Source organism: Bombus pascuorum, chromosome 4 (genome assembly GCF_905332965.1).
Source record: "Bombus pascuorum chromosome 4, iyBomPasc1.1, whole genome shotgun sequence".
NCBI lineage: Eukaryota > Metazoa > Arthropoda > Insecta > Hymenoptera > Apidae > Bombus > Bombus pascuorum.
In genome coordinates, this window is record NC_083491.1 from 5,361,995 (window position 1) to 5,387,400 (window position 25,406).

Here is a 25,406-nt window from a genome sequence, read left to right on the forward strand (position 1 = left end):
TTAAATAAGTTTGCAAGAATAAGATAGAAGCAGTATAGTCGATTTTTGACTCACTATTCTTGAGTCGTCACAACTTTCGTGGTAAGTTTTCTTTCCCTTTCCAAGTCGATGCTTTCTTTCATTTTTACGTTTAAAATACAGTTACTACGAGCCAGTCAACTCGATAAACTCGTTGACCAAGTTTTTACCGTACCTGCTGACACTGGAAAAGTGTTTTCCAGTTAAAATTCTGTTTCTCTTTTTTTTTTTGATAGAGTTTGACGTCTAATTTTACTGCATATCTATGACGCAACATTGTATATTCTAATGTTGCAAGAAAATTACATCGTTTTACCCATTTAACAGTTCCATGTTTCGTGAATCGATTACATTCTAAAGTGGCTCAAGTAAAAACGACGATCTCTTTGATACAGGAACATAATGTACCGGATATCTTCTTTCAATTTACCAATAGATAGACGTATATGCCTCGAAAATTCGAGTCTAACAGGACATCGTTGCACCACCTCATGAAATTTTAACGACACGCTCGCGATCTCATTCGACCTCTCGGGCGTTCGATTTCTTCCAATTCCACATGTTTAATAGTACGACACATTTTATACAGTTATATATGTGCTACCTTATACAAGATATCCCAAATACTCCGATATAAAGAAATATTTTGATTCTGCAGTCGTCAAGTAAAACTCGCTAAAAGCGAATATAGATTAAGAACGAGGGAAAACGTATTCACTACCGAGGGTTCTTTTATTTTCCGTCGTTTCAGAGATGCCTTATACTTCTTGCAAAGGCCGTAAAACAGAGGGGGATGCTGTTATTTGTCACTTTTTCTTTCCGCGGAATTGGCATCTCCTTTCCGTGAAATCACTGTCTAAATGGGGAAAAAGTAGATAGAGCTTTGACGGAGATTCGCTTAAACGAGGCGAGTCAAGGGGGGAAGTCTTATCGGTGAAAGCTGAAGTGTCCATAATTTTGTCCGGAATTATCGGCGGCTTCGAACGAGAAAATTCTTGCACTCATTGAACAAAGTATATTCGTGACGAATGTCTTCTAGATGCTGGCTCGATATTGCTTTGCTTTAATTTATTTTCATACTCGACGAATCTTTAATAAATCCACCAATTAATTCGTCTTGGAATTCCACGAGTTTTTATTAATGTTATAATGAAATTCGCTCTCACAGCATCGGATGTTTAATTAGAGCGTATTTTAGAGTATTTTCATGACGATGATGCGCCAAAATCATTTCGTAAATATCTTATACATGTCGAGAGGATGTTGGAATTATTGCTGCGTCGACCTGCTGCATATCGAGTACCGATCGAGAAAAGACTGAGTGTCTGACCCATTTTCGAATATTAAGATTCATAAAAATCGTAGAAATTTCTATGTCAACGTGGTAATAGCATGTTTGTACGACTAAGTTAACGAAGAAAATATTTACGCGATATTCTTCTTCTGTTATATACCGTTCGAATCGTGGGATTTCACGGAAGGATTTTACCATTTCATCGCGGAATGTAAACTCGTATTAACTTTCGAAAAGCGTTGCTGCTACAACAATTATTTCTTAAGAACAACCAGGTAAGCTGTAAGTTATGCTCAACCAAAACCGCATTTCCCGGTTGAATTCCACTTGCTAGATTTTGCCCTGTTCGTTAGATTCGATAGCAATTACTTTGCCCCAACGTTCCTTGGTAATCTCGAGACTGCAACTGTTATGTTAAATATTCCTGTTCCAACACAGTCGACTGTAATTGCAAAACGTTTTTAAAATCAACGAAGCGTGAGACAGAAAGAGAGATATAATTGTTATCTTCGCCAATTGGTGTTTTCCAGTAGAAAATTCTCCCACTTTCACGCGTTCCGCGCAATAGCGTTCTAGACATCGCTTTTCAGTATCGTCGTGTATATCTCAACGCTTTCTATTTGTTGTCGATGATCGAGAAATTCGCGGAATTCGCATTAGTAAAATGTTCTCTTTGGATCAGACATTCGAACTAATTGAAATAAGCCTCCCCTACGCTGAAGCAAATATCTTTGATATCCAATAACGTCTGTCGGCAGTGTGTGTCGCTTATTCAGAATGCTGGTCGCGTGAATATCATCGTAAAGACCGATTACGAAGGCGAGCATCATCCAGTCCGTTGTAATAGGAAAGTCGAGCATCGATTTGCGGATTTTACCAGGTTCGTTGAATTCGGCTTGCAATTAGTGGCCTCGACCCGGGAATTCATCGACACGAATTCCTGCACGTTCTTCTCCCAAGGATTCGATTCTCGTCCAATAATCACGCGCTGGTTTTGCCGTGTGTTGGGCCGCACATAAATCAACCGCGAGAGAGAAGGGGAGAGTGTTCTCCCGTGAATTGAAGCGAGCGAGCAGCAACTACGCGATTACAGACCGCGTTTGGATCAAGTGAACCGTATCGTGGCCAGAATTTTCCGATCGTCGTTTAATTATAAAATTTAAACGAATCCCTGCTGGCCGATGCCACCGACAAATTTGCCCCACTTTTCGTTTTTCAGCTACAAACCTTTTTTCCTTTTGCATTCTCAGGTTGTATCATCGAGGCATAAGTTTCTTTCGCGTCTATCGCAATAGATAACTTTTACAATCGAATGGATTCGCGTTTTCATCGATGTTGCAAAGTAACCTTGCAAATTCTTCTTAGCAAAATATTCGACTATCGCAAAGGATAATTCAGGATCTAGGCACACAGGATGAACGTACAAAGTAAACGACCAAACAAACGCAAAATAAGGAGGATAAGCTGGATTATGTCGCGACAAAGAGGACGGAGGGAGACGATTAGACTCGAATATACCGTTCTAACTGTCGGCAACGTTACGAGAGTGGAAATTCCGGATAGGTAGGAAATGGACCGTACGCTTGGTCCCTCTTGTTCCTGTTTTAAGCCACCGCGGTTATACGCAGTCGGAATCTCGATGTTCCACGAGGACGTCGTCCGTTATGACCGTGCCAGTGAAATCGTATTTCTAACGTGGTCGTTTCTTGTCACCATTCAAGTGCGGCTTCCGTAACGACATATATGGCGGCATGGCTGCGGTCGAGATAACCAGAAAGTATCGCCGGCAGACTTGGAATTACGCGAAGTAGGGCTTCCGTGTCTTTTCTGGGCGTCGATCTTTCTTACTACACCTTTACTCGCTTGGAAATTTATTGTATTTGCCGGCCATTTTTATTCTTCGTCAGCCACCGTCTTTGCGTCCTTATCGACACCACTAAATTACATATATGGGTTCAAAAAGCGTCGCATGTTATTAAAGAGACTTTGTGGGCTGCAGATATTATGCCGTGATAAGCGAGAATGGATTTTTCTACGTGGAATATTCCAAAGCCCAAGAATTTTAAGCTGTACGCCTATCTGTATGTGTTCTTTTTTTTCCACGAAGAATATTCGATGCGATCTGCACATTTATAATCGTTGGTTTTCACGTGACAGCGAATTATGCGATTTGAATTATTTGGAAAGTTGCATTTGTTGCTGCATGTATTATAGTTGATACAAGAAGGATGTTTAAGAGTTTCGACCGATGGTGTTGCTGGCAGTGATCGAGCAGTCTTTGTCGCTGGAATTTACGAAACGTGCACGCCAGCTTACATAACAAATTATCCAAGTAATAGTTTAATATCTTACTCGAGGAAGAGGAAACAGGCGGACAGTCACGCGTTCCTCTACTACCGAGTTTCCCTCCTGGGGAGGAACAGCAAAGGGATTCGTTATAACATCAGGAACTTCTGTAGCTTTAATTAACTGGATTTATATCACGTAACTGTACTAACGTTTAATATAGTTTAGTTTAATTCGACCGCAATTCTTCCGGGATACTTTTCTACAGCAGGGAGAAAAGCGTTACACCTAACTTTCTGTGTAAATGGGGGAAGCACGAAGTTCGTTAGGCGGGTGGGAAAACTAATTCCAGCCGCCCCTTAACTTTCGTATTTTTTTGCTTCTCCGACGCTAAGGGAAATAATTCGTCCGTAACTCGACGGCTCCGTTTCGAACGTTTCACCTTGTCGTTTATTTTACACTGAAGTCGATTTAACATCTTCTTGAAAAAGAAAAAGAACATTAAGGGTATTGCTTCTACAAAAAGAATAAAAGAATCATCCGATTATTCAACCATGCTGTAATCCACTCTGGATCTTAGCTGCTCATCATTTCCATAGATAAATTAAACAGTTTATGAATAATTGCCGGACGAGTTGCAGGCTAACGAGTTAGTTATGGTAATACTTTAATGCTTCCTAGTGTAGTGAAGCAGAAACTTTCTTGCAAGTCAACGAAGAAGGTCTCCTTGGTGCGACGACAAAGGGGTTGCTGTGTTGTGTTATACGCGATCGCGCGCTTAACTATCGCAATATCGACGGACACGTAGCGTGCCTAACTTACGGTTATTCCCATTTCGTCGACACCCTCCGGTTACGGAAAAGCGATATTAATATCGGATGTAAGCCCCTTCCTGCATTCAAAGGGCCGCACGGCTCGCTGTCGAGCCCATGTAAGACGATTATCGCCAAGCCCACCATATCGGTAACTCGCTAATAATGTTAAAGACATGGAATATACAATTAAGCTTCGTCTACGTCGGTGAATGTCGTCGAGGTGTTTGATAATCTGTCGCCCTGACACCCCCTTTAACGTTTTCTCAATATATTTTTCAACGAGATTCTGTTAGAATAATGAAAGAGAATGAAAGAGAATAATGAAAGAGACAGCGACCCTGACACACGATAACAAATTAGAAGAGATCATTGTATATTCAGTTTTCAATATGTTCCATTTATAATTTCTGGCGTAATTTTATACGTAATTGCACTTTGAAATATGTTTTTCGAATTTCTAATTTTTCCCTGGCTCTGGAAATAAAATTTCGCCGAATACAAGAGGCTTTAGAAGCCATTTTTCAGTCAAAATCACAGATGAATATTCTTGTGTATTTTTCGTTGAAATCCAGGGGATGACTTCGGACGAAGCTTTTTGTTTTTGACAGCTATACAAGAAGGGGGAATGAAAATCTCTGTAGTTATTTTAAGCTGATTGAATTCTTTGTTGATAATGGATCGATGTGGAATGTCGGAATGAATATTTTCCGTTTGCGCAAATTATATAGTCAGGTTCCCTTATTCCCTTGGCTAGAAACTGACATAAACTTCGTTGTTGCTTTTTTAACAATTTTAGGTACAAAACAGTGAAAGGCCAGCAAAAATTCGCAAGAATTTTGATAGAAAATAATTCGTCCATCGTTGTTGCTTTAATCGCTTTTTCATTGTTTCAGTAACTTTAATTATACACGATTTTTATCTGATTTTATTCGCATTTAATGGAGTTATCGACGAAGGAATTATGTTTCACCAGTGAACAAACGAATAATGTAAATAAACCAGTTGGTATGGGTGAAACAGAAAGTATAAATAAATAAACAATTAAAGTAAATGAATAAACAGGGAAGGTAAACAAATATCAAAATAAAACAAGTATAATATGAATAATTGAAAATGTAGACAAATACCATATAAACATAATAGATAAATAATAAAAATAATAATTATCGAAAATGAAAATTTCAACTTGCGATTGTTTAGTGTATCTTCCTGATAGTAAAATTTCTTATTTTTAAATTACGACGTGGGTCGTCAATGGTACATGTGAAAATTATGCTAAGACACAAAAACACTCTAACTAACAAATCGCCAATGGTTTAGAATAAACAACAACGAACGACTTCTTTCAATTATTTTCCAACAAAGGTATTGGATACAATTTTAATTCGCTGCTCGTTTGTGACAAAGCTCATCTCGGGTAGACTTCATTTTCAATGCTCGCGTATTTCCAGCAAAATATCCTTGTCATCATCTCATTCCTCGTTTATGCAACATTCTCTGTTGTTCGAACCAAGCGCTATGTTTTTAATTTCGAATAAAAAACGCGTGTAGGTGCTGCATCGACAGCTCCGCGAGGGAAACACAATTTTAATTAACTCATTAAAGCGGACAACATGCCAGCGACAGTTTGTTTGTTAAATTCGTTCTTTTTTGTACTTTGGAAAATTACGTAAATATCATCCTGCGCTTACGGCGTTTCTCAGTCGCTGGCATTCATCATTCTGCTGAATTTTTTTAATCCCTTACTTTTGAAATCCTCTTCGTCTTTTCTCTTTTTAAATTCTCTCAACCTTCTGTTAGAACTTCTCACATGTTTTTGTAAACTATTCACTAGAGATACAATCGATTGGCATAGGTGTCTCTAAACTCCATTTCGATTGTTCTTAGGTCCAATCTTATTGAATCTTTGTGATTGATTATTTAATAAAATTTCTATCGCTGAAACAATTGATCCCGATGATATTTACAACGAATCTCTATGGTCTTCCTAGATGTATTTATTCAGGTTTCGTACGAACTGGATACCGCTGTTTATTCGGAGTTGCTGGCGGAAAGTGATGAATCCACATTACACATCGGGACATTCCATTATTTCCGGCGCGACCACCGCGACAAACGAATGGTCCGGTGGTCGGGTGTGTCCCAGTTAATCATGGTATTACCGTGACGGAACGCCGCTAATGCGACGCCAATTTGCCGTTAAGAATTAATGCGCCCGCGGCTTGGCTTAGTGGTCGTTATAGGGAAAACTCGTCGTGTCCGCGTCAACGAGAATAAAGTCATGACGAAGGGTTTTCGCGCCTCTCCGCCTGGAAGTAATTAAGATTACATTGTCGGCTGAACGTCCGACGTCCGGACATTCAACGTCGGGAATTAAAAAACGCGTTTTGCTTTCTGGAGTTCAGCTGCAGCTGGCGCGCTTCGAATTTTAATAATCGACCCACGCAAACTAGAAAGCGCTCACACGGGGATGGGATGTAGGGAAAATGAAGAATTTCGAAATTGTTTTAAATCAACGACGTTGATAAATTTTAAGAAATTATTTATTTTTATTAGGGAATTTCCTAAATGCTGTTCTCTGAGGGATCTTTATTGTTTGAGCGTCTGTCCAAAACTTACTATCGATTCGATGGATCATAGATTCTTAGATAGACAAAGTTTTTATTCACCGCATAATACCGATAACACTTCCGTGTTTAAATAGCACGATCTATCTCCCCAAAATGGTTGTAGACGATTAATTTACGTTCGATCAGCGAGTATCTGTTCAAGTCTAACTACACCCACTATGGTTTACGTTGCGAAAAGTTGCTTGGTCCAGTGGAGGATAAAGCTGTGTGCATTGAGCTGTGAAATTCGAGACCCGAGATCGAACAGATGTGTCTCTCTCTCGAATCGAACCGATTTCGCGCTCTGCCATGACGAACTTTTCGTTCAAGCTCGAGCATTCCGCAGAGTAACCCTTTTTCGTGGGTAAACTCAAACGATCGAACATATTTATCCAGGAAGTTCTTTTGTAATTTAAAGATTGAGTGGGAAAATAAAGAAGCTGATATCGGGTTGCGTTAACTTGCAGTAGAATTTCAGAATACCTGATTTAAGTATCGATGTGCGCAGTAGCGAGTGTCGGCGATGCTTTTTCAGCACCACCTTGTTAGCACAAGCTCGCGTCGCCAAAGTTTGACGTTCTTTCGCTTCTGACGGCTAATAAGCTCAACAGTGGAAAGTTCTAGTGGCTTTCGATTCTAGCGAGTCAGAACGTCTGCCAAGTTTTTAAATCTACTCGTCTTGTTGCTTTGCCACATTGTGTACACTTGTTATACACTTTCATTCAAACGATCGTTTGCAAATGAAACGACACACGAAACTAGTAACAAAATCTATTAACGTTACACCATCTAGTTTATAATTGACAAATTCTGTGGGGTTTGGTAGGGGACCCTTTGACTCTGTCTTAATATTTAAACAGTCAACTGCGTTTGACGCGTATACACGTCAATCCAAAATTTTATTTCAGTGCGGTTGATATTCGATGTTTAACATTCGATATGTATACTCGTGTTATCGTCTGATTTTAACTATGTATCCCGTAAAGGATTTTTGAAACTAAATTCTACAGTTAACAGGTTAGATATTTAGCAAATTTTGTTACCTGATAATATAAGATGAAAAGGCTAGGTCAATGATTACCATCAACGATCTTTTTATTAAAATTATTATAAAGATTAATTCTTCGGCAAACTTGCATATTGAGTTTCACGCGAAGGGAAATGGTGTATTGTTGGAATTATGGATAAAATTTGACTCTGCCAGGATTAAGGATTTCCCGAGGTGAAATGAATATTGGATGAGACGGTCGGACACTAACTCGGTTAAATGTCTCAAATGAAAATATGTCTCTTCAGACCCGTCGTTCTACTTGAAATTTCTTCTAAGTGGAAATCGATACCTACGCACTTCGTCGATCCTATCACTCTCAAAAGCGATTACCAGCTTCGTAGAATCTTAAATATTCCAACAAAAAAAAAAAGACTGCATTATGGATGAATTTCATGGCGCTGTAAAACTTGCTAATCGCGGCTCAATCATCGAAAGAAAAGAAAGACGGAAAGTTAAATTCTCTCTGGGATGAATAAATAATTAACTTCTATCTTTGCCACAAAGTGTCTTAAAATTCCAATATTCTGTCATTTGCTCAACTTCTCGTTAGTTATTGTCATCGAGAAACGCCAAGAGTCAAAATTTCCCAATTCTAAGCGATCGACTTTTAATTCGAGACGTGTTAAAGATTAAACCGTTCGAATTAAATCGCGGATAGTTAAGGCAGGCTGATGAACGCGTTTCCATCACCCTTTACGATCAGCCCTGTCTCTCTGCGGCGTGTTTCGAGTTTATGTAATGCACGCGGCGGTTGCGTATTCCAACCGTGTACGTGAATACAGTTCGGGCATAAATTAACTGGACACTAGTCTGTTTGTGTGTGTTGGTGTTGGCGATGGAGCAGTGTGCGCGAACCGGTTACACGGATCCTCCGGCGTACGTTCGAAATAATTTCATAGAGCGCGCGTGTACGTCTAGCTAAATCGCTACTTTGCCGCCTGCCATTTGTGTCAATTGTTGTTGTACGATTGGCAAGATTATTCAATTTATCCTCTGACATTTCGTGTCTACCAAATTTCTGCCCTTGATGGCGAGAGTAATTCTCGACTGACTATGGCTCTTGAATTTCCCGTAATAGGTAGGTAGGTGGGTACCATCTGCTTCGTAAATCCTATTGATAAATATATACTCTTAATAAATATAAACTTCTAATTCGTATACAAACACAGGGATGTACAGCTTCATAAACCTGTCACGGCTAATGTTAAACAATTTAGGGAGGGATAGATCTGCAATTTGGTAATTGCTTTTCTTGCAACAAGACATCCGTGCCTCTGGAGACCATGCGTCAGAGAGGAGCCTGTAGGACAGAGAGCTGTTTGCTTAAACGCGCTATACCTAACGTTACCTATTGTCGTTCGTGTACGCGCAATAATTCTGCGTGTCAAGTCTCTGCGTATGTGTTCGTGGATTAACCTCCCCCGCGTAGTCGGCTGTTCGTTCTACGCTCACATGATCTACGGGATCCGTTGTATTTATTCGTGGCAATGCCCGTCAATTACGAGCTATAAATTTCTGTTTGCGTGTATGTATTTGTAACGACGCGGTCGTATAATCCCCACGGGACAGAATTAGCGGCAATAAGTTCACTCTCAATTTCGTTAACGCGACAGCATGCAGAGGCCCACGTTTGCCGAGCAAATTGTATCTTAATCGCCGAACGTTACAATTAGGAACGGGGACCAGGAATGAACAGGCATATTCATTGTTTCCGATAGTCACCGCTTTAATTACAATCACGCTAAATGATTTTCCAACGCCACGAGCATTTTAACATTCAAGTTTTGGTAAATTTGGTAAATTTCAATAGCAACGAACAATGAAACGCGTTCTGGTTACTATCGGTGTTCATAATATTTTTGTTAATACAGTCCATTGTCTCGTATTTTCTACTCTATTAGTTTATTCGGCTTATTCGATTCGAATATTGCAAACAAAATTTAAAACGTTTTCAGTATTCTATAACGAACTCTTCGATTATTAAAATCAAGTTTGTCGTAACTGACCGGACAACGCAAAAATAAAATGAATCAAATCGCGTTATTTTCCTGTCATCCAATGCAACTTACTTGGTGCAGACTACTATACAATGCTGCTTCGTCGGCTAAACGAAACTTGATCGGTATATGAAACCTTTAGCGTGTATCTACTCCGTAAGGGAACGTAACTTGCGATAGCACCAAGTTAACGTGCAAGTAGAAAATCTGATCGCTTTTTGGATTCGTTTATTCGCTGTGTTTCGTGCCGTCAACCAGCAGCTGCTTCAACTCCCCTGTATAAAAATAAAGATAAATTGCATGCGTCATGTTGAAAAGAGTCCGCCCGTATCTTCAGTTTCTCGAGTGTTTATGAGGCGGTATCAAGTTTAAGTTCAAACTGACGTAACTTTGGCGCAAAGTTCTCGCGAAGCTGGCGCAGTCTTCCATCGAACCGCAGCTGGGCTCGAATCGAGCACAAGAATGTGTTTTCCTTTTGTTCCTATATCAGCGAACTTTCGTTTTTGGCTTTTTCATAAATTTCGTAATGACAGTTTCAGTTAGAGATTGGCTTAACTTTACATGAAAAGGATAGAAATTGCAAATAAGCGAATTAGTTTATTAATTACTTAAAACACACGACTTTCAAATATTTTGCTGCTTCATTGAATTTATAGTGGGACACTCAGTGTCGAGCGAAAATATAATTCATGCCAGGGGAGCACTTTCTCGTACTATGAATTATGTTTACAGCTACAAGCTACCAGGGGTGCGCGTTGAACTGTTAAAACCTGCTTGCTAATAATTTCCAAGCGCAACAATTATACCTCTAACTCTCATTGTATTCCCCTACCACCACGCTGCTCTTCTATCTGTAAATCGCCCGAAATAATTATACGTAGAGTGTACGTACATAAAATGGAAATAAAATGGCATACGACCGATAGGAAAACCAAAATTTTAGCACTGTAGCGGCACACGAGTCAATGGAAGATTTGAATCGGGAGAGACTCATATTATTGCGCCTTGGAATAACAACGTTGTTTTGGTTTGCTAGGTTCTAAGATAAACGAACTCCGGACAAAATATTTGCTGAGAATTGTGGATCTTAATCGCCGAAATAAATGTATAGGAACGCTTAGATTATGCTTACAATTGATACCAAAATAGTTTCAGATTTATTTAATATGTGATTTCTGTGTCTGTTCTTGTCTCAGAACTCTCTTCGACTCACCATCTTCTATACCACACTACTAACGGAACAGTTGTATTCATCTGTTTTACGAGACGCTGTGCACGCACATACTTCTGCCATACTCATACATGTGTGTCACTACTACGTGGCTAATCTAGTGTAGCAAACAAAATTACACATATCTCAATAATATTATTGCAGTTATTTGTCATCGTCAATCAGAGTTACATTTGAATATTTTATAATAATAGCTGTCGATACAAATAGACGAACATGCTCTCTAGGACATTTATACACTATTTCTATGATTGTACTTACAGTGATTTGAATATATTTGACTATTACAATTTTATCACTCGTCTCTTTATTAAACAAACCAACACGTTTAATATCCACCTCAGCACCAATAACTTCAATTCGTAATCTAGCCAATTCCATTACTTAAAAATAATGAGTATACCTTCTATTTCACTATTAAGCGATTTCATCGAGATTCCCCATTTCATCGTTCGTTTTGATCTGATTGATCATAAAAAAGGGAAATAGGAAGGCGTGGCAAGAGAAGTGGATTGATCGGGAAACAGCAATCGAGCTGAGATGATACGATGCCATCACAATTTGGTCCCGGTGCTCTATTCGCTTGTTTCTCGTCCTCTCGCGCTGGTTGTCGTAATGTGCCCAGGTTCCCACGTGCATTAGTTTCATCCCTGTTAAGAGGATGTGTACGTACGAGAGGGTGGTCGAAGTCTAAGCTTGGAAAGGAACTGTTCTCAACTACTTGTGCACCGGAATTTGCCTCGTGAGTCCGTGTTTGTCGAGGAACCTCTAACACCCTTTCATCTTTGGTGGAAGTTCCTTGTTTTTAGGGGTTGAACATCGAAAACGAGGTCTACCGATACTTGTAACATCTTTGTAGCTTCACCGGTTTAAGGGACTCTCGATATATACCTGCAGTTTGGTACTTGCAGCAGTTCCTAAAATGAGAGGAAAACTTTTGCTTGAGGATGACGGAACACCTCTAGCATCGTCTGCTCGGAAAGAAATTCGTCGGATGAGATTATTAATATTTGATCAGCGAGAAAAGTTTGTTTTGAGTTTGATGCGGGCCTCTAGTTGAATTTCTGAAAGAATTTTCTTTGACGTTACCGTGGAAATCAGAGGGTTCGTCGATTTAAAACATGTCTAAAGATATTTATCAACGGGTCTCTTCGTTAACGAGAAAACCTTATTGTTGAATTCAATTTCGTTCGCTTCATTTTTATTTTTCACTCTCCTTTTCACTGTTAAATGCACTTGAAATAGTAAAGGCTAGGGTACTTTGTTATCTCGGTAAGGACTCACGATGCATGACACCACGTTATTACACCTGTACCTCCATCACGTGGGGAACAAACTGGATTTCAAGAAGAGCGGTTGGGGCAACGAATAGCGCTCATAATTTGCTAAATGGACTCCTGGTAACATTGATGCTTTACGAGCACGTGTTGTCTCCGGTCGACATCTTTTTAAGGCTGATGTACGATACTGATGCTTGCAGCGTCTCAGAACACGTCAAGCCATAAAATGTGCACACCATAAAAAAGAGGGAAAAATGTACCTGTCACGGTAATGGTGCAATCACATGTAAAAGGCGTTAAAGCTCACTTTTGGAAAAAAAAATGTGAAACGTGTTCTCTTCTTTTTAAAGTAACGCTCTTTCTGCGTAATATGGTAACGAGATTTATGTTAAAAGCTGAAATGCAACTATTTTAAACGTTGCTGGGGTCCACCAAGCTTGTATCAAATTGACAATACGATACAGGCAAAGTTGACTTGACCCATCCCCTTCCCTTTTAGGAGGAGCCGCTATATAGTGACACCCACGTGTCACACACTCTCAGGAAATAATCGCCTTCTCTAAACTCAATCAAAGCAAGTTAAGTAAGCAAACCTATAGTGCAAAAAATACCCTCCTGATCTTTGATAGCAGCAAAAACATACGCTCCAATGGAAAACTTTGCAATTGCAAGAGAGGGAAGAAGAACCAACCTTTAGATACAAAGATCCACCACTGCGTGAAGAGAAGATCAAGTCCATCCATCATCATATCTACCATACAAACTCTCCTCCCTCCTCTCTCCTTCCTTTGTGTCTAAGGTATAGGTTCGTTAGGTAAAAGAGCCTCACTGACAAAGTCCTACTAGCAGATCTCGAACGAAACACTTCTTCTCTTCTCTCTCCTTTTCCTTATTTGTCAGTCCTACATCCCCCTGCTCTATCAGCTTGTTGTGTTTGTTATTTACGACTCAGCAGCTGCGGGCAAGAAGATTTTGGGCAAGAATTGATGATTACGATGAGTTCTAATAATCGTTCATCCAGGTCTAAATAGGCGTCAGTTGTGGCCGCAGGTGTGTTGTCGTCGACCTCAAGTAACTTTTCATAGACAATGTTGAGCCGTATTCCAAATGTCGTCGACTTGTTTTCGATATGACATTAAGAGGTTGAGGCGGAGATATGTCGTCGTACTGCTCCTTTTTCTTCTCATTTACCTATTCTCATTTACCTCAGAACCTAAGTCCTGAACGTTCGTAACCAACGACGCTAACCACTCCTCTACCGTCGTCCGGACATAATGTGCTGTGGAGTGCCGCTATAAGATGTTTGTTTTGCTGGTCGGACCGTTCGTATTCGTCGAGTAGTCTTGATACGGACTGGAATTGGTCGTTCAGATTGTTTTGCTCCCGAAGCAAGGAGATGATTTTTTTTGCGTTTGCAATTGTTACAGTCGAAAATTTTATGCGCATGCTTCGCGACGAAGGTACTTCGTTAACGAAGGTGACACTCGTGATGTGTGATCGATGATTCCCGATACGGAGTTGTTCCGGCTGCAAGTTGTCGCTCGTCACTGTGCAGCGGAATATTGTTGACGTGTGCTTCGCGAGAGAGGTGATCCTTTCCAAAGGTGACACTCGTGTTATTGTGAGACTGAAGTTGTTGAAACTCTTTATGCCGATGATTGTCCAGCTGGGGACTGCGTGGTTACGTTCCTCGACCAACGGGTTATACCTCTTCGAAGGTGACGGTCACTGACGTCACTGACAAGTCGTAAATTCCCGTTACGATTATATAATCGACGCCACGAAGTGATCGATCCCCTATTTCGTTTATATTTCGATAATAGAGGTGGTTAAATTGATTAAAACACTGGACTAACAGGTTACAATATACACTTTATTCCAACAACTTGTAGACACGATAGTTACGCTCGGTGTGTATAGATATAAGTTAACTAGATGACTGATCTAAGGGTGAAAAACCAGTCAAGAGATGTTGACTGATCTGAGAACGATAAACCAGTGACAAAGTGTTGCTGAGTGTTGGTCGCCTCACCACCGGTCGCTTACAGGTAGAAATGACTGTTGAACATGGGAAAGACCCGGCGTTCCCATTTTATACCTGATGGAGCAATAACCATAAGGAACGCCTCGGCTTGAATATATTTTATAACGATTAAGGATAACGATAAAATACAAATGCTTAGTTTTATTACAGTTCTTTAGGATTATTGTGGTCTGACTAATTATATTTGCCGCCTCGATCGAGGAATGGGTTACATAAAGAGTCCACGGACGTAACAAAAGCAATGTCGATATTACAATCGAAGATAATAGCTTCAAATTTTCGACGACGGATATTTATTAATTATCCATTTTTATCAGACTCGACACAATGCGTATTATGCCATTGTTGCACACATTTTCGGTGAAAGCTTAGAGCGAGGATATTTCGGAGAATAAGAGAGGAGAAATTCTTGGCTTCGAATCGACGAGACAATGAGATTGTAAAGGGGCACGTAGTGGATAAACGATATTTCGACGCCGGAGGCGGTAGACGCGATCCCTTGAATATCAAACGTATAGATGAAATTATTATTTCATCTTGCACGACGTAGTCAACCCTTGCAGAATCGCAGTCTTACAATTTCTTCTTTATTGCGCTGATTACTCGTTAGCTTAATCTTTGCAGAACAAAGAACACCAACGCGAGAGTTTGCCACGCGTTTCAGAAATTTCTCCGTTCCAGAAAATAGAAAGGAAGCGAACAACGCGAAAGCTATTGGCCGGTAAAAGCAGTGGCATTGGAATTTACGTGTTACTCGTGAAACGTCAGCCTGAAGGTGGCCAAATACATCGTTGACGCGAGAGAACAACGCAGAAATAGGACGGGCCGTTTCGAGGAAGAGAGATCGGCCGCCTGTACAACGGATGGAGACGTGGTTGGATAAAGCGTGTCGGAGCAAGGGAGGGAACACGTAGTAATTCACCAGAGCACGTATGCGTAGCCTAAGTGATACTACGTGACGATTTATGTTGGTGCATACGCGTGCGTGATGTTTAGCTAATATTCACAGTTACGGTTCGTCGTTGTACCCGAAATCGACGCGATGAAAGTGTGTAAATTTTCGAAAGAACGAAGGAAGCTACTCTCGAACGTTCTACCTTTTTTACTAGATTTATTTAAATGTTCATGCATTACGTAATGTTTGGATAAGGAACAATTTATTATGTAAAATAAATACAACGATTTTTATGCACTTATATGTATATAAACTTGCGATTTATTATTTTATCGATATCCATTGCAGCGATTCATGCGAATAGAGGCAGAAAATCAAACTTCGAGTCGAGTAGCGTGTTAACGTGAATTCATGCAACAGTTGACGAACGATTTGCATACAGTGTAGTCATAAGAATTTATTTATTTGATATACGCGCGAATTCACACCCACTAAAGTGATAAATAAAAAATTATTTTCGTAATCTATAGTAGAGAAGTTGTTTAATTCTAGAAAATATCTATTCGAATTGAATGTTTATGAATTTATTCAGAGTAATTGATAATTCCAGTAAAAACGATTGACGCACAAACTTTCATCGTGTGCCATGTCGGCATTTAACGATACGCTGATTTGTCGACGGATTAATTAAAGTGAATCGAATGGAAATCAGAGGGAATCGAGGCCACAACCGAGATTGCGACGCGGCCCTTGAGCAACAACCCTTCTTTTTAGGACTTCTTTACTTATGCCTGGGATTAAAGGCAGCAAGTCGAGTTAGTATTGGTAACTGAGCTGCCAGAGACTATCGCAAACCTATAAAGCGCTAAACACCAACTCCACTATCTCTCCCATCGAACTTTCGAAGCTTCGAGATTTTGCTTTTACCGAGATTAGTTGAACTACCAGCCGAAAAGCTACCGTCGGCAAACTCGCTAATTTATTACGAACTACCAAAGATGACACGCATGAATTTTCTCGCCAGGGCACCACTTTCCTGCTTCAGAATCTTAAGAAATTTCAGTCATATCGTGTAACTCGGAACAATCTTTCCGTTCATCGAATCTTTCATGCTGATAAAATTTTAAAATTGCTGATAAATCGCTTCTAACTCTGGCGCAATTTATTAAACAGTTTTATGCGAAACGAACTGCATAATTTACGTTATATTATATCGCTATTACAATGTGGTAAGAGCTGTCATGTACAGTGCGAGAGTTCGCCATTTATCGAAATATACGAAACGACGTATGATCTATAGCTGCTAGTCGAGATGGTGCGACACACATGCGCGTCGCAAAGACATCGATAGTTGGAATTATACTATGGAAGTATATAAATCTCTCTCTTCCTTTTCATCATGTGTGTCTTTTCTTTTATGAATCGTATGTGCCCTTTACGAACGAATACTACGTATGAAAGTTTATATATCAAGAATCACAAAGGTAAAGCAACTCTTTATCAAAGCCTGCATTCCTGTAGTCAAATCAAATATTCTACTCGTACTCTACGATTATAATAACATAATAAATCCATATTAAGTATCGAGAGAAGCGTGCGAGGCTCGCGATGGGAAATGCAAATTCGATCGAGGAACAATCTTTGCCTGTATGTTAACTCGTCGGAAAAGTTCGTCGATTTGGTAGACGTTGTAAACCATGTGCCAACAGACGTGAAACTTACGCGTCCTGGCGACAACTTTCTTAGAGCGTCGTATCGTGCGACGCTGCGCGGTGTCGTACCGCGATGCGCTATGCGCTTGGACGACAATGTTTGTTACCTGAAAAAGTTTCAGCGCTCGTGAAGCTGGTATCGTCGTCGTTGTCCTGACCTGCCGGAATATATTCCTACGCTAGGATAAAGAGGAACGAAGCATGGTCTTACATGTATCTATATCAGTCTCCTCTCGGATCCGCGTAATGGATTCAACTACAAAGTGCGAGGAGGAAAGTTTGCCGAAACTTCCCTCCGGTCGATGTGAGAGGCCAACGAAACTTTCTACTGGTAATCAGCAAAATAAATCTGGAAAGCCGAGATGGAATGGAGGAATTAACGAATTTCTGCCTTACAGTACGTTGTCGAACAATTCGCGCAAAGTCCGTTTGTACGATGTTTATCGATTGTATCTTTGAGAATTCACGATTTTACGACTACTATTAATCGTGACTGGGTTTTCTATTACCTCAGAAGGAAATTACAACGAGGGATAAAGGTTTTCCTGTGCTTAACGACGTATCGATCGGTAATCACTTTCTTCTAAACTTCTCGTCCTCAACCTCATATAGATACATATCTTATATATCTTATAGCTCGTTAGTAGACAAATTTGTTCAATATGATTCAAAGTAAACGCCCGCAGTAAACTTAGTCAGTTGAGAGTTTAAATTAGTTTTTCACCGGCAAACACGCACAATAGTGTGTAACACAATCAAACTTTCGACAAATTTGTTTTCCAACGTCGCGATGACCCGCTTTAATTTATGAGATTAAACAGGTTGCTGTAGCGAGCCTCTCGAAAGTTCAATACCGAAGTTTCATCGCAATCACATTCTTGATACGCCCAGTCGTGGTATCTCGCCGCTCTTTCGTTGACAGTTTTATCGAACAAAATAATTATTTTCGTGAGATTCGAGCCATGTAGAATGCTGTTTGCAGCATATTCGTCATAATTGACGCGCAAAAGCATTTACATTCGACAAAATTTTGCCTCATTTTGCTATCGTACTCTCAACAAAGTTATATACATATTTTCCATTATGCGATGGTCCTTGCTGTTACAAATAATATGATAAAAGGTGTCAATAAATCTGGCTAACGTTTAGTTTCCTCCAAGCTAAATTACACTTTGATGGGAAGTTTCGACTGAATTTCCCACCACCTACGGAAGAGAGGGGAGGGCAGTTTCGAGAAATACGTTGAGCAGAGTTTGAGTGCAATTAAATTTTACTTTGATTCGTTCCTAGGCCACTCCCCGCTCGTTGTTCAATGAACGTTCAAGGAAATGAACTTGTACAATTTCCCTTATTTCCCCTGCATTATGACGCCACGCCGGTGTTCGCACTAACACGAACGTTTATTCATAGCGAGAACTATTAATAATTTTCACAGCAGTGGCTGCACCCACTAAATTAATAACCGTATTTTAATTAAAACGCATGCCGCATTTCTGTAACGAAAACGCAATGTGCCTCAAGACGAGGGGAATACATTTGTGGTGTTTTTATACTCTGAATCCTTTACAACGATGATAAACAAGGACTCCTGGCTACTAGCGTTCTTAACATTGGAAAAGTGCCGACATTTTAGTAATGAATTTGTTAAAACTGCGAATTCATTCACTTTCGATCGTCGATGGCGATGCAGCCAGAATTTTAATATTCAAAGCAAAGTATCCATTGTGATTATTTTGTAATTGCACTGTTTGTAATTTTCTAGTTTTATGAAATTCTCAGTCTTGTTTATTTTATAAGGAGAATCGAATCTTGGAAATCACGTGATTAACTTACCCTGATACGCAAATAGACTTTATCGTCGAGCCCGCCGTTGTATTTTTCGCCGAGACTGAGGAATGTTTAATAAAAGCTCGAATATAAATCGACGGCATCGAACGACGAGAAACTGTATCGTGGCTCGCGTTGGCCGTTATCGTTAATCAGAGTTCACGATACCTCTCTTGATAACAAAAGCCGCAGGCATGATCGAGCAACTCGATAACGCTTTCGTTTATAATTCGCGTAGATGAGAATTGTTTCGCTAGTTACCGGTTTGAAAAAAAATTTCGTTTTGTAATATAGCCGAGTATAGATCCGAATTTCATAAATTTCACGAATACACACGATAACATTGGAAGGGACCTAAAGCTTGGCGACAACATGTCGATTTTCAGCCTTGGCTCCTTGCCTTGAATGATCGGTCAGCCCATACATCTTATTCCCTAGCCATTCTTCAAAAATGGCGCCCCCAAGCGCTCGTGCCATAAATTTGACCCTCGGAGATAAAGCTCGTGGTAGTAGCTTGTCATAAGTCGAAGATTATTACTAGATGCGTCGAATGTTAAAAAAGATTATGAACGATCGGTTCTGGATTTTTATCGTGTTGTTGTATCATGAACGTGACCGAAAGTCTTTCAAATTTGCATCAACAACCTCTGATACTGCGATCGGCTTAAAAGATTTTAATAAAGCTATAACATATGTATTACAGAGATGTACACAAAGAGATTTTTTTTTACTGGAGAGACAGCAAAGCAGAATTCGTTACTTATTTAGTAGTTATGCGTGCACAACTTCCTTGGTCATGAACATAAAGAAATGTGGGCTGTCACAGTTTTTAATTAGATGTAAACGTTCAACCGGCAGAGTTGCGAATTTTAATAACACGTCGCAGCCGCCGCTTCTTTTCAGCTTTCACATTGCCACTGGGCAATGGCCGCGCCTCCGTTTCTGTCCGGAGAACACTTCATTTCCGAATCCGTGTTCGTTGAATTCGGGCTCGTAAATTCAACCGAACGAAAAGAAGACAGGGGAGTGAAGCGGTGAACGAACAAAAGCGTCTTACGAAATGCGCGATTTTTCTCTTCTCCTACGATATATTCTCCACTCCGTAAACCCTTTCCACTTCCCCCACCTTTCTTTCCAAAAAAAAAGAAAAAAAAATGGTTCAACCACACCAGATATTATCTCTTTAAATTGCATTTTGTGCAAATGTACCGTGGCGCGATATAACTACGTAATTTTGGATTCATGACAAGCGATTATCGACTTCCGGTGAGTTCCACCGGCTCAGGAGGAACTCTCACTTCGTAAAAGCTCGACGAAGAGCCGGGGAAGTAGCGTTGCGGAAGATGGCTTGCAGTGAAGTTACGTTTAACGAACCTTCACCGCGCCGTTTCACCGGCTTCCGCTATAACGCTGGGTCTTAAGCTCTTTTTCCGCCTTCCGGTGAGCCGTTAGCTGGCTTCACGGAAACCGGTTGTTTGCGAGACGATGCCGATGGATTGACTTCTCCGCGTCGTTTCTCATTCGATCGCTGCGCATCTACCTGGAAGAGTGTCGGTAGTTAAAAAGTATCGCGATCTCGGCCGATCCTTTTGCGATGCGAGCAAACGTCGGTTTGCTGGACGTATTTATGGCAAGAATCGTAAAACGTAGACGCGCGTTTTTACGATTACGATGGTACAACGGAAGCGAAGGAAACGACGAAATAACGACTAGTTTTGTCGTTGCGCATCTTCCCGAATTGCATGCGCAATTCATCCGAGGTTTGGTTGTAATAATCCTTAAAGTTCATGTCTTATGCCAGTACTTGGGGTTAGCCCACGAAGTAATTAGAATTCCTAGAATTCAAGAACTCGAGAGAAGTTTAGAACTTATATGCTAAATTTGTAAAATTCCACGACGGCAAGTCTCACGATTTCTCGGACTACAACAGTTTCGAATGGAGGAATTTTTAAGCTATAACGGGATACAAAGTTTCATAACGCGTATCCATTTCTACCAGTGTTATATTTTCACGCATATTCGCTGATTTTAAAATAATAAATAACAGATTATAAAACTTTACAGCCATAGATAGTTTTCACGCATTCAATCACAGAGTGTCAATCATTTGTGTATCACTATCGAAACGTGCCAAACGCGAATTCTCTTTCATTTCATATATCTATCATATTATTCAAGCGCACGTCGGGTTCATAGTATCGACGATAAGATGATTTATTCGAGCCTGATGTATAACATTCGCGAAAGGTGAACACGCTGATCGATTTGTAGCTGCTTCATCGTAGGTGAATTATTTTTCTCGATACTTTTGCAACCAGGCAGTGGAAATTTTAAATCCATTTTAAGCGCCTGAATGTTTCACGGGAAAATACCAAGGGGATCTTTATATATGCAACGTTGCTGCTAGTCCTTTGCTATTTCTTTCGTGAAATATCCTATAAACGTCTAATGCATATTCTATGCTGCCGTCGTTTTCCTCTACCTCTTTTAATCCTCCCCCATACTCAAGTAATTTCATTTTCAAATGGTTTGTTGATATACTTTCATACTCTTCAATCGAAACTTTCCCCCATATGCTGAAGTGAAAATATGAATAGTTCTCATCAACTTTATTTCCCTGTCTGATATAACTTTGCCCCAAAAACTGCTATAATTTCCAAAATATTATTTATCGATATATCATCGAGGAAGGGTATTGACGAATACGTTTCATGAAAAAAATCAGCACTTTTTGATCTATAGGTTCAAGTGGAGTTTTGGAAGAAGAAGAGCAGGAAGAGTGGTCACAGTCAAAGCGATTCAGTCGAACTATGCATATCGTGTTTGCCCACATTATCTAATTCAGTTTACATTCTTTTCACTTGCGCATAAATTTGTTTTAATTTCTAGTATTTTACAACCAATATTTTAATATTACGCATTACCTACCTGTATTTCAACTAGTTTACTTTTATCGTTAGAAAATAATAATTTTTTAAATAAAATTTAATCAAATAGAATTTTTAGTAAACTATTATGCACTCTGTGCATCTCCAGGAATTATTTTCACTTTGCGCGAAGCTTCCTGTAAAGTAGATCCTTTAAACGGTAAGAAAGTTTCAACTTTGGATACCTTTGCTCGACCTCCATTTTCTATTTCTCTTTTTTCCTCCACTTCTGCATCTTCTTCGCAACTTACCATGGGAAGACGCTTCCAACGAAGAAGACTACAACAACAATGCGGCGGATTGTACAGATGCAGCAAATGTGTTAGCGTGTAGTTTGCAAACAGGCGAGTTTGGGCGGCGTTGCCTTGCAGCTGCGGCACACGACACCCCCATTACGCGATCGCGTGCACGACACCCCCGTTGAGAGACCGGTAACTGCGATTTCGAAACAACGTGTTTGTGTTCGGACACGGTTAGATGCATGCGGTCCCGAATGCGGAACGACATCGCCTGACAAACTGTTCGAACGGCTAGAAGTGGTTTAGATCTTATCGTAGTCCGGAATCTTCGGAAAGTTTAGTTGCATCAAGTGCAGTGATCTATCGTATACTTTTGAGAAACGTTTTAAACATTTACAGATAGTAGAAGATAACCGTAAATAGAATCTGTAGAAGGAGAACGAAACAGTTACTTTAAAATGATTATACGTGCAAAGGTAAATTAATGTACCAGTTTGGCGTTTTTCTCTTGGCACTTGCCTTTCGAAGTTATTTCTCTATTCATATTTGACCGAAGAAGACGTGTACGAAATCGCGAGTTCTTGGAAATTCGCATCGCCAATGCTTAAGGGAGTTTGCTTACGTGCGGTGGATGCAGAGGATGGAAAACGGGTGGGACGTGTACTACAAGTAAATTATAGCGACCGAATGTTGTTTTAGTCCTGCGGTTGATTCTGGGTGTGTGCGAGCGACGGGGTTACTGTTGGTACCTTAATCGATGGCGATACGGGATATGTTTGTATCGAAGATAAGGGTTGGTCACGTGGAACCAAGATTTATACAGGTTACTGCTTTGTACAAAGTTGCTGGTTGGATTCAATTATCGATAGGAACGCTTTTAAGTATCGATAAAAACGTAATCGACGATTTTCATAAACGTCCTACATTCGAGATGCTTTTAATCAAAATTTTTCTCTGAGAAGGGAAGAGTACAATGACGTTTAGTACTTTGGCCAATTTCTCGGGGAGTTAATTAAGTCCCGGGATTAAGGAAGCTTACTCTGCTTCGTTTGTATTTGTATTAATATAGCGAAAGAATATCGATTAATACATATTACACGTCAGACATACACATCAAGGAGCGTACCGGTTAAAATTTCTTTCTCGCGTGAAAATGAATCGTGACATCAATTCCAAACGAAAGAATGTTTCTACCCTTCTTAAACTGTTGTAAATAAACAGGCTCGTCCGACACAACGTTTCACGATCCCTAAACAACGTCGTCATCCCCTTTATGGAACTAAATTAATTAGCTTGTGTCTGTAGGAAAACAAAGTTACCTACAAAGATGTGGTTTCTCTGGGCCGAGAAGAGGGTTGTTTCCTCTCTGGTTGGCTGGTAACGAAGAGGCCAGTGACTTGAGATCCAAACCGAGCTCATTCGGTCAGATAAGAAAGACAAAGGAAAAAAATTAATGGTCCTCCCTTTCCGGTCCATTTTCACGGCCCATTTTTCACGGATCGCGCTCTACAAGGATCGTGGGAACAGCTACGGAATGTGGACTATTGCTTCACAGTGATTTTTCACTGCTCCCTGAGAAATGGTAACTGCAACCGTGTCCCGCCGTGTCTCGCTGACTCCTACCTATGTCCCTGCCGCGCCCACCGATTCTTTAGCCGATACCGAGCAGCCAGTGAATCGTTCGGGAACTACCGCACCGGTGATCTGTTTCGCCGCCCGTGTCGCTGATCGAAAAGATTCTATTCTCTTTTTAGCGTGGTACACGAAGAATGGTCTCTCGGTTGATCTACTCGAGAAGTCGCTCTTTTTACACTGACGTGCGCGACCGCACTTTATACGTCAACTTTCTTAGAATTTCTCTTTTATTCCTTTTCGAGTATCGAAACTGTTTGCTCTTATTTGCTCGAAACTTGGTTTGTTAGAGACGTCTAAACTAATTAAAGTTTCTCGTCAATAATCTTCATTTTTCACGGATATATACCATATACCTCTCTGTGTAAAATGACAAGGTTTACGAAAGATAGTTTCCAGTTAGTTTAAACCGCAGCCGAACGCCTAAAATGGCTGGATATGATCAAAGATCTATGAACGATGCGTAGCCGGGTGATAATAAAGTCCTGGTTCGACGCACTCGTTGACGAGTCACGAAATTTTGATAATATCGTTAATAGCGGGAGCCTGGTTAATTAGCGCCTAATGAATTTCAAATGACGGGGGTTAACGATAATAATAAATTATACGTGATAGGGTATCGAAGCCGATGGCCGGCACTGCGGTTAAGCAACAGTCGGTACGATTACGCTGGTCCAACTATTGATCACTCATTAATGAAACGATCGTCTGATACGTTCGCCGAGTTTCTACCGCGCTCAAGTATCATACACCGCTGGCACACACTTGACAGCTCAATATTTCACCGTGGTCGTCCGGCCTCGATACAGTACCGAGGACGATTACATCAACCCGTTATTACTGGCAGGATATGCGAATCGGTCAGGACTAATATTAATCTCGACCTGAATAATGCACGGTTTAATCACATCTGACGACCACGATACTAATTTCGAAGGATCTTTTCAATTTTCTTTTCGAATTTCTTACATCATTCTCATTGTCAGTGACAAAATTCGCTCCGAGAACGAGGCAATCTTTCTCGATAAATCAAGCGAAACGTTCAATTTCCTATGACTAATGTCTCCCACGTGTAAACAGAAAAATTCATGGCTATAAGAACTACTGTGCCCTTCTTCTTGCTTCTCGAATTCCCATCAATAGATTTGGAAGAGCGTATGAAGGTGTTCGTTCATGAGGAATACAATAAGAATCCAATACGACGAATATAGATACGTTTCTCTTCTTTTATCAGCTCTATCATGTCACGTAGACGCGGAATTCCGTGAAAAGATGCTCCTGGAAACTGGGAAACGTGGAAAGCTAGGGAATTCGTTCACGGAAGGACGATCGTGGCTGAGCGAATCTTCATCCACTGAAAAAGGCTCTTCCTTTCCAACCTTGTACACGTGTTGTGGCAGTTTCATCCCTTTGATAACGAATTTTCGCTATTTCAACGGGTGAATGCATCGCTCTAATGATTTCATTAAACGAATGTTCGTGGTCAGTTATTTACAGAGAGAGAGTTTATTTCTCGTTTCAGCTACACCTGTCGGAATATCATTTTTGT

General features: G+C 40.3%; 1 protein-coding gene across 2 annotated transcripts in view; it reads right to left on the reverse strand.

The window, feature by feature from the left end:
• Nucleotides 1-25,406, reverse strand: part of LOC132906198 (neuroligin-4, X-linked) — a 263,676-nt gene that overhangs the window by 20,442 nt on the left and 217,828 nt on the right. The window lies entirely within an intron of this gene.